We start from the raw sequence: 9,548 nt of genomic DNA on the forward strand, positions 1-9,548 counted from the left end.
ACTTTCCATACTTAGTAGAGGCCTGGCTTCGGGATGCACAGATGCTATTCACTCGTGGACGAGTTTCACTGTTTGTAACCTGTACATGAGATGGTCCTGGAGTTTCTCCATCATGCTGCGTTTGCACAGTTACCTTGGGTTCAGTCTGGATTACCTGCTGTACTTTAGCATCTGGCACACATGCTGAGGGAACACCTCTCTTTACCACATCTGCATAAGACACTGCAGCTGTCTGAGCACTGTTCTGTACTTCTGGACTGGGAGTAGTTGTAACAGACACCTTTACCTGCTCACTGCTCTGAGAAACATTTATCTGTTGATGATTTTCACTGTTTGTAACCTGTACATGAGACGGTCCTGGAGCTTCTCCATCATGCTGCATTTGCACAGTTACCTGCTGTACTTCGGCATCTGGCACACATGCTGAGCGAACACCTCTCTTTACCACATCTGCATAGTACACTGGGGATGTCTGAATGCTGTTCTGCACTTCTGGACTGGGAATAGTTGTAACAGACACCTTTACCTGCTCACTGCTCTGAGAAACATTTACCTGTTCTTTCTGCTTTTGCCATCTAAGCTTCTGGGACTGCGACCTTTGACTTTTTCTTGGCATTTTGTTGAAGTACAAACTGGACCTTATATGTATTTATACACAAATGTAAACACAAGTCAACCTGTAAACACTGAAAAACTAATGACTTTAATAACTATTAAATCAGAGATTTATCAGAATTGATGTAAAAGGCTGACTTGAATACAAACTCAATATAAAAGTTATTTAGAGTTCTTTGAAAACACTTTGGTCTGTTTTATTGTAACTTTTTCAAAAACTATATATTATTACTTCTTATATTTTTTTTTAACCAGACTGGATAACAAATAGGTCTATACTTCTGTAATGTAATATGCAGAATAAATCTCAACAATCAATCAACAGGCTATAATAAAACTCTTAGCTTTTAAGTAGACTTTAAATATCTTTAAGATATTTAAAATTTAAAGCAAATATAAGGAGCTGTGATGGTGTGGTGATCAGATGACAGGTGATGGGGATTCTTCAGCTGGATGTTCTGCAGCAGTCAGGAAACAGGAAGTCTGGGTTCTCAGGGCAGCCTCTAGATGACAACTGTAACTGAACACTTACACTGAGTGACAAAAAACGGTTTGTCCTTAAATAATAATAGTATAAACTTGTAGTCAAATGTTATAGCCAATGAAACAGACTTGAAAAATGTATATGAATCAAATTTAATATTTATGTGAATATAGCACTCTGAATATATTACAGAATAGTCAGATTATCTTATTACAAATACACCTTATAAAAGGTGTATATTTTATACAATGTATCAAAGTAATTGCACCAGTAAGCCAAACTATCAGTGTTTATTCAAAAGTGTAATGCCAAGTTAAAACTACAAATGTAGGGCTGTAAAAGTAGTTTCTACTATAAGTTCTACTGTACTGCAATTCTACTACTGTATATTCAACTTTCTAATTGTAATTTCCAGCAAATTGACTGAATGTGAGAGAGTTTAATGACAGGAAAGAAGGAGCAGTGAGAGCAGAGATCTCTCAGAATTCTTTAACAGATAGATCAAGTACTGGTACTTGGATTTCTGACAACTTGGATTCTGAAAACTTGGATTTCTGAAAACTTGGATTCTGAAATTAGATAGAGCGCTTGGGATAGAGGGATACAAGATAGAATGGCTGTCAAATTAGATAGAGCAGTAGAGATAGAGGGATACAAGATAGAATGGCTGTCAAATTAGATAGAGCAGTAGAGATAGAGGGATACAAGATAGAATGGCTGTCAAATTAGATAGAGCAGTAGAGATAGAGGGATACAAGATAGAATGGCTGTCAAATTAGATAGAGCAGTAGAGATAGAGGGATACAAGATAGAATGGCTGTCAAATTAGATAGAGTCAGGAGAGTGATAGGATAGACAGAATTGCTTATAATGATAGAGAGAGAGGATCTTCTGCAACAGGTCACCTGTAAGACACAAAAGGCCTGGAATTAGTCGTATTTCCAATATGCTTGGATTTACCATATTCTTCAGACTATATGGCACACCTAAAATCCTGTCATTTTCTCAAAAATATACAATGTGCCTAGTGTATCGATTCTGGTTATGCTTACTGACCTCAAACTGGATTTCTGTGGTACACAGCGCTCAAAATTCTGTCAAATATTTTAGTAAGACTTTGGTAAGCTACAAAGCAGCGCTGCTTGATGTATTGTCAGAGCATTATGGCTACCATAGTCAGGACCCTCGGAGAGTAATTCGTACGGTGCTTCAACATAACATTATGGTGTGTGTACAAGGACCTGGCACGTGCTAAGAGACATGCTTATGAAGCAGATTTCAAACTGATCAACCCATGAAGAGTTTGATGGATTTGTGGATGAGGAATGAACTGAAAAATGAGTGTATTGTTCTGTATTTTATGTGTTACAACTGAACAGTGTTGAGAGTTGTTTGTGAATGACTTGAATAAAGTTTGACTTATCTGACTGTTTTGTTTGGCTTAATCTGCCTTAAAAACAGACTTTATGCCTTATAATTTCAAAAATACAGTACATGTAGGGCTTTAAATACTAAAGAGTTCTTCAGTAAATCATTGTACTGAACAGAATGACAATGTTTAACAAATGACGGTGGAACTGTTATAAGGACATTTTTGCGTTCTATTAAAACAATAAACTAAGTCTATAAAGTCAAACCAAGACGTGCTTCTACAGTAACTTACTGTAAATATTATATGGTCCAAATAAACCCGCACACTGAGGTTCAGGCCTCCTGCTTTAAACACTTTATATCCATTAAACTCAAAATAATTTATTGACTGGCCAAAAAGAACACAAAACCTTTCTCACATTTGCCTAAAAACATCTTGATGATCAGCAAGAGCTGTGCAGACTCACTGTACTGAACTGAATCTTCTAAAGTGAGAGAAATATTTCAGAAAAACACCAGCATTAAAGTCGAACATGGTGCCGTTACTGTGATGGTCCAGAGTTCCTTTACTACTTCAGGACCTACATCAACTCATCAGGTCCTGAGTTTAATCACACTTGGGATTTGCAACAGGAAATTGATCTGAAGCACACAAGCAAGTCCAAGTGACTAAACAGAATCTCGACTTTAATGAAATTGAGATCCTTGAAATGATTTCAAAACACTATTTTTGACCTTAATTAAGGCAACTCAGAAATTAAAGTGGACCAAAAATCAGTCATTACTAGCTACTATAAATGCTTGATGGTAGTTGTTGCTATCAGGGCTTTCACAGCTGGGTATTAGAGAACAGATAGCTGTGGTTTGGTTTTCTCTGCTTCATACATGAAATCATCACTTTAAAACTGCTTGTATTTGTATTTATCCAGGTCATCCTTGTTAGAAGATTTGAAACATGTGACAAAAAAGCATAAACAAAATAAATCTGCAAGGAAGAAAGACTTTTCCCAGCACTGTACCTTAGACAAAACCTATACTTACCAGACTTGAGACAATCAGATCAACAGTCTAGACAAAGGAAACAAAACATCAGATCACTGTTTAATGATTCAGACTGTTGAGCCTCTTCACACACAATCCAATTTACTGTGACATTAAATAACTAGTCAAATCCTCAATTTCTTCAAGCCTTTATGAACTCACTGTAGTCTAAAGAGGGCACAATTTAATTGCAGAGTCTCAGATGGCTTTAACATGTTTAATAAAAACATTCAAACTACAGAATTGCAAAGAATAGGCACCAATATTTGTTGGCACAAATGCAGGATATACCAAATATTTCGTACACAGAAGCTTTGTGACTCCAACATTTTCTATCACAAGTCAGTTCTAATAACATGTGAAGAACGACAACTTTTAATCTCATTTCAGATTAAAAATGTTGAATACAAACTAATTATTTAAATCAGAAGCAACAGAAAACCACAACAGCAACAGTGGCACACCATTTTTTTTAATGAAAATTTCTTAAAAATATTACACTAAAAAGTCATTCCATTGTACTTGTTGCTAACAATATTTATGTGTTATGCAGTATATCCCTTTTTGGCAACATTTATATTTAATTTTAAAACATTGTCTTTAATATACCTACTCACAACTGTACTTCTCTTACATTTTATTATTGCTTAAGTGTTTAAGCTATCACCTACAGTCACTCAGGCAAAATACTTCTAGCGTTTCGACTTCATGCTAATTCATAAGTTGAATGAAAGAGACAATAAAAATCGATAGCTGTGGTGCTCTTAAGTGTTTAAGGTACCACCTATACTCACCTAAAGCACTTTCATAATTTTGCTTGATACTTAAATCCACAAACATAAGGAGAAATCGAACAACTGCATGAAGATATCTCTGACATTTAACTATGTTTGGACTTGATAAGCCATCAAAAATTAAAATCAGACATTAATGGGCTATTAAACTTCATTGACATTTTCAGGGGCAGTCAGTGGTCCTGTGTGGGGGCTTTGCTCCTACAGATTCTAAATCCTGACTATTTGTTTTTGCCCATGAGTGAATGGCAAGATGACACAAATAGCCAAACTACTGTAAGTAAATTACTAAACATTGCCATTACTGTCTACTTACCAGCAAAGGCAAAACCAAAGATCTGTTCACTCTGTGTAACAAAAGACAAAGAACAAAAATACAGGATCAGACAACTCCAATCAGCATTAGAGTCAATACTGCATCACTCTCTGTAGTCAAAAAGATTCTGGAAACTTCTTTGTTAAACACAGCTGGAATACAAACAACAACTCCCCTCCGTTTTCTTTTCCCGCACCGTAATAAAGATTATCATCTTCATAAAGGTAATATGTAGTTTTATGCAATAAACCACACAAGTTTCTTAGTCATGTAATGCTCCAAAATTTAGGTTCGATTACTTAAGAGAGTAGATATCGTAACCAATGATTTGCAACACCTAGCACTGCACACTTTATCAAATGGTGATGTCACAATTTAAAAGTAGGCAACAATCACAAATGATAGCTTGTATGGAATGTTTGTAGGCTTTAACATTTGAGGTGGCCTGAATTCAAATTCTATTAACACAATAAAAACAAACAGAGTCTATAAACTTACACCAAGATGTGCTGCTACAATAACTTACTGTAAATATCATATGGTCCAACAAAACCAACACACTGAGGTTAGAGCAGACAGTTTCAGGCCACCTATTTAAAATTCATGCCACATCACATGTTCCTTGATCCCCAAAGTTTTCAAAGTTCTCAAATCCCTGTTTCTGTGTGTACTTACCTGGGACAACAGTACATCATAATATCTGGGCACACAGAAACAGGGATTTGAGATCCGTTAACATAAAAGTAAACAATACTTTACTTAGTATGACTTTTGGCAAAATGAGAAATTTGGAGATGGATGGTTCCTACAAAGCAGTTTCTACATATTTCAATCACATTTGGGGTATGTTTAATACACAGCCATAAGCACTCCACTAAATCTAGGACGTACTTATAATGGCCGATTTAAAGGCCTAATTAAAAATGTAGTATGATGATAATTTCTTTGTAAATCATTTAATCATAAAATACAGAAATAAGTGCTGTATGTAGATTTTTTCAGTCATCAACAAAATTTTTAATTAAAAGACTAATTCAAAGAGCAGTTTTCAGACAGTGACTTAATTATTGAAGGGAAAGAAGCTTTTGAAATCCACAAGGCCCTACTTGAAGACTTAATTGTACCTAAACTGCTGTTCATGAGCTGCTCTAATGTGAAAAAAGATGCACTGCTACAATAACCTACGGACCTCTGTAGGTCTGGAAATGTTTACACAGACTTTTCTAGGATTTGATGACTTTTGATGATCATCAATCGGGGCGGTCGTGGCTCAAGAGTTGGGAGTTTGCCTTGTAATCGGAAGGTTGCCGGTTCGAGCCCCGGCTTGGACAGTCTCGGTTGTTGTGTCCTTGGGCAAGACACTTCATCCGTTGCCTACTGGTGGTGGTCAGAGGGCCCGGTGGCGCCAGTGTCCGGCAGCCTCGCCTCTGTCAGTGCGCTATCATCACCAGTGATGTGAATGTGTGTGTGAATGGGTGGATGACTGGATATGTAAAGCGCTTTGGGGTCTTTAGGGATTAGTAAAGCGCTATATAAATACAGGCCATTTACCATCAATAGCTGTGCTGACTCACAGCACTACACTGAATCTCCTATGATGAGAAACATTTCCCAGCACTGCACCTCAGAAAAACCTTTACTTACCAGACTTGAGACGATCAGATCAGCAGTCTAGAGAAAGGAAACAATTCATCAGATCACTGTTTGATGATTCAGACTGTTGAGCCTCTTCACACACAATCCAATTTACTGTGACACAAATTAACTAGTAAAACCCTCAATTACTTTAAGGTTTTTTAAGTTTACTTTAGTCTAAAGAGGAGATAATTGAACTGCAGGGTCTCACATGGCTATAGCATGTGTAATAAAAGCATTATTACTACAGAAATGCAAAGAACAGGCACCAATATTTGTTGGCACAAGTGCAGGATACACCAAATATTTCCTACACAGAAGCCTTGTGGCTCCAACATTTTCTACGACAGGTCAGTGCTAATAAAGTGTGAAAAACCAAAACTTTTAATGTCCTTTTAGGTTAAAAACATTAAATATAAAGTAATTCTTGAAATCAGAAGCAACAGAAAACCTCATGTTTTGGTTAGTCTGATATGAATATGCAAATCCTAAAATGCATGTAAATATTGACATGTTACAATAACAGAGGTGCAGAATGCTTTGTGATTAAAATTAAATGTCTTAAAATATTACACTAAAAATTCCTTTCATTGTACCGGTTGCTAGGAATATTTATGTATTTTGCAATGTCCCTTTTTGACAACATTTCTATTTAATTTTAAAACACATTATATTCACTAAATAAGTAATAAACTCATTCGACACACTGGCTGTAATGTACCTAACAATTTCCACTCACACCTCTGGTTCTCTTCGTTTTTATTATTGCTTAACTGTTAAAGGTATTACTTATACCGAGTCAGGCAAAACACTTCTACAGTGTTCTGACTTTAATGTAATACATCAGCAGAATTTGAGAGGCAATATAAATCAATACCTGTGCAGCTCTTAAGTGTTTGAGCAACCACTTATACTGACTCCCCTAAAACATTTTCATTGTTTTGTCTGCTACTTAAACCCACAAACATAAGGAGAAAATGAACACCTGGATAAAGACATCTGACATTTAACTATGTTTGGATTCAATAAGCCATAAAAAATTTAAATCATACATACAGTGGCTTGCAAAAGTATTCGGCCCCCTTGAACTTTCCCACATTTTGTCACATTACAGCCACAAACATGAATCAATTTTATTGGAATTCCACGTGAAAGACCAATACAAAGTGGTGTACACGTGAGAAGTGGAACGAAAATCATACATGATTCCAAACATTTTTTACAAATAAATAACTGCAAAGTGGGGTGTGCGTAATTATTCAGCCCCCTGAGTCAATAATTTGTAGAACCACCTTTTGCTGCAATTACAGCTGCCAGTCTTTTAGGGTATGTCTCTACCAGCTTTGCACATCTAGAGACTGAAATTCTTGCCCATTCTTCTTTGCAAAACAGCTCCAGCTCAGTCAGATTAGATGGACAGCGTTTGTGAACAGCAGTTTTCAGATCTTGCCACAGATTCTCGATTGGATTTAGACACCAGACAGGTCAGGGATAAAGTTATTGAAAAATTTAAAGCAGGCTTAGGCTACAAAAAGATTTCCCAAGCCTTGAACATCCCACGGAGCACTGTTCAAGCGATCATTCAGAAATGGAAGGAGTATGGCACAACTGTAAACCTACCAAGACAAGGCCGTCCACCTAAACTCACAGGCCGAACAAGGAGAGCGCTGATCAGAAATGCAGCCAAGAGGCCCATGGTGACTCTGGACGAGCTGCAGAGATCTACAGCTCAGGTGGGGGAATCTGTCCATAGGACAACTATTAGTCGTGCACTGCACAAAGGTGGCCTTTATGGAAGAGTGGCAAGAAGAAAGCCATTGTTAACAGAAAACCATAAGAAGTCCCGTTTGCAGTTTGCCACAAGCCATGTGGGGGACACAGCAAACATGTGGAAGAAGGTGCTCTGGTCAGATGAGACCAAACGGAACTTTTGGCCAAAATGCAAAACGCTATGTGTGGCGGAAAACTAACACTGCACATCACTCTGAACACACTATCCCCACTGTCAAATATGGTGGTGGCAGCATCATGCTCTGGGGTGCTTCTCTTCAGCAGGGACAGGGAAGCTGGTCAGAGTTGATGGGAAGATGGATGGAGCCAAATACAGGGCAATCTTGAAAGAAAACCTCTTGGAGTCTGCAAAAGACTTGAGACTGGGGCGGAGGTTCACCTTCCAGCAGGACAACGACCCTAAACATAAAGCCAGGGCAACAATGGAATGGTTTAAAACAAAACATATCCATGTGTTAGAATGGCCCAGTCAAAGTCCAGATCTAAATCCAATCGAGAATCTGTGGCAAGATCTGAAAACTGCTGTTCACAAACACTGTCCATCTAATCTGACTGAGCTGGAGCTGTTTTGCAAAGAAGAATGGGCAAGGATTTCAGTCTCTAGATGTGCAAAGCTGGTAGAGACAGACCCTAAAAGACTGGCAGCTGTAATTGCAGCAAAAGGTGGTTCTACAAAGTATTGACTCAGGGGGCTGAATGATTATGCACACCCCACTTTGCAGTTATTTATTTGTAAAAAATGTTTGGAATCATGTATGATTTTCGTTCCACTTCTCACGTGTACACCACTTTGTATTGGTCTTTCATGTGGAATTCCAATAAAATTGATTCATGTTTGTGGCTGTATGTGACAAAATGTGGGAAAGTTCAAGGGGGCCGAATACTTTTGCAAGCCACTGTAAATGGGGTATTAAACTTCTGGGACATTTTCAGGGACAGTTAGAGGCCCTGTGTGGGGGCTTTGCTGCTACAGGTCACAAATCCTGTGTTTTTGCCAATCAGTAAATGGAAACATATCACAAAAGTCAAACTACTGTATGTAATTCGACAAATGTGCTACACAATGCCAGGTTTATACTGCTTCAGTTAAAATCACTGTTTACTTACCAGCAAAGGCAAAACCAAAGATCTCGTTCACTCTGTGTAACAAAAGACAAAGCACAAAAACACAGAATGAGACAACTCAGATCAGCATCACAGTCAATACTACATCAATCTGTGTAATCCAAAAGATTCAGTACACTTCTTTGTTTACCACAGCAACAAACAACTCACCTCTTTTTTCTACACCTTATTAAAGATTACTGTCTTCATTAAGGTAAAATGTGGTTTCATCCATTTGTAATAAGCCACACAAGTTTCTCAGTTATGTGATAGCTCTATTAGTTTGGTGCTGTTAGATAACACAGTAGATTGAATAAGCAATGATTTGCTACACCTAGCACCGCACACTTTATCAAATTCTGACATCACAATTTCAAAGCATGAGCAATCATAAATG

At 37.5% G+C, this 9,548-nt stretch overlaps 1 long non-coding RNA gene across 1 annotated transcript; it reads right to left on the reverse strand.

Annotated features, from left to right (window-relative positions):
- Nucleotides 1-992: 992 nt before the first annotated feature.
- On the reverse strand, nucleotides 993-9,203 carry LOC120436750. Its single transcript, XR_005610581.1, has 3 exons — nucleotides 9,155-9,203; nucleotides 6,266-6,292; nucleotides 993-2,004 (listed from the first exon to the last, which is right to left on the reverse strand). It is a non-coding gene; the product is annotated as an uncharacterized LOC120436750 (long non-coding RNA).
- Between the last annotated feature and the right edge of the window lie 345 nt (nucleotides 9,204-9,548).

Source organism: Oreochromis aureus, unplaced genomic scaffold (genome assembly GCF_013358895.1).
Source record: "Oreochromis aureus strain Israel breed Guangdong unplaced genomic scaffold, ZZ_aureus HiC_scaffold_109, whole genome shotgun sequence".
NCBI lineage: Eukaryota > Metazoa > Chordata > Actinopteri > Cichliformes > Cichlidae > Oreochromis > Oreochromis aureus.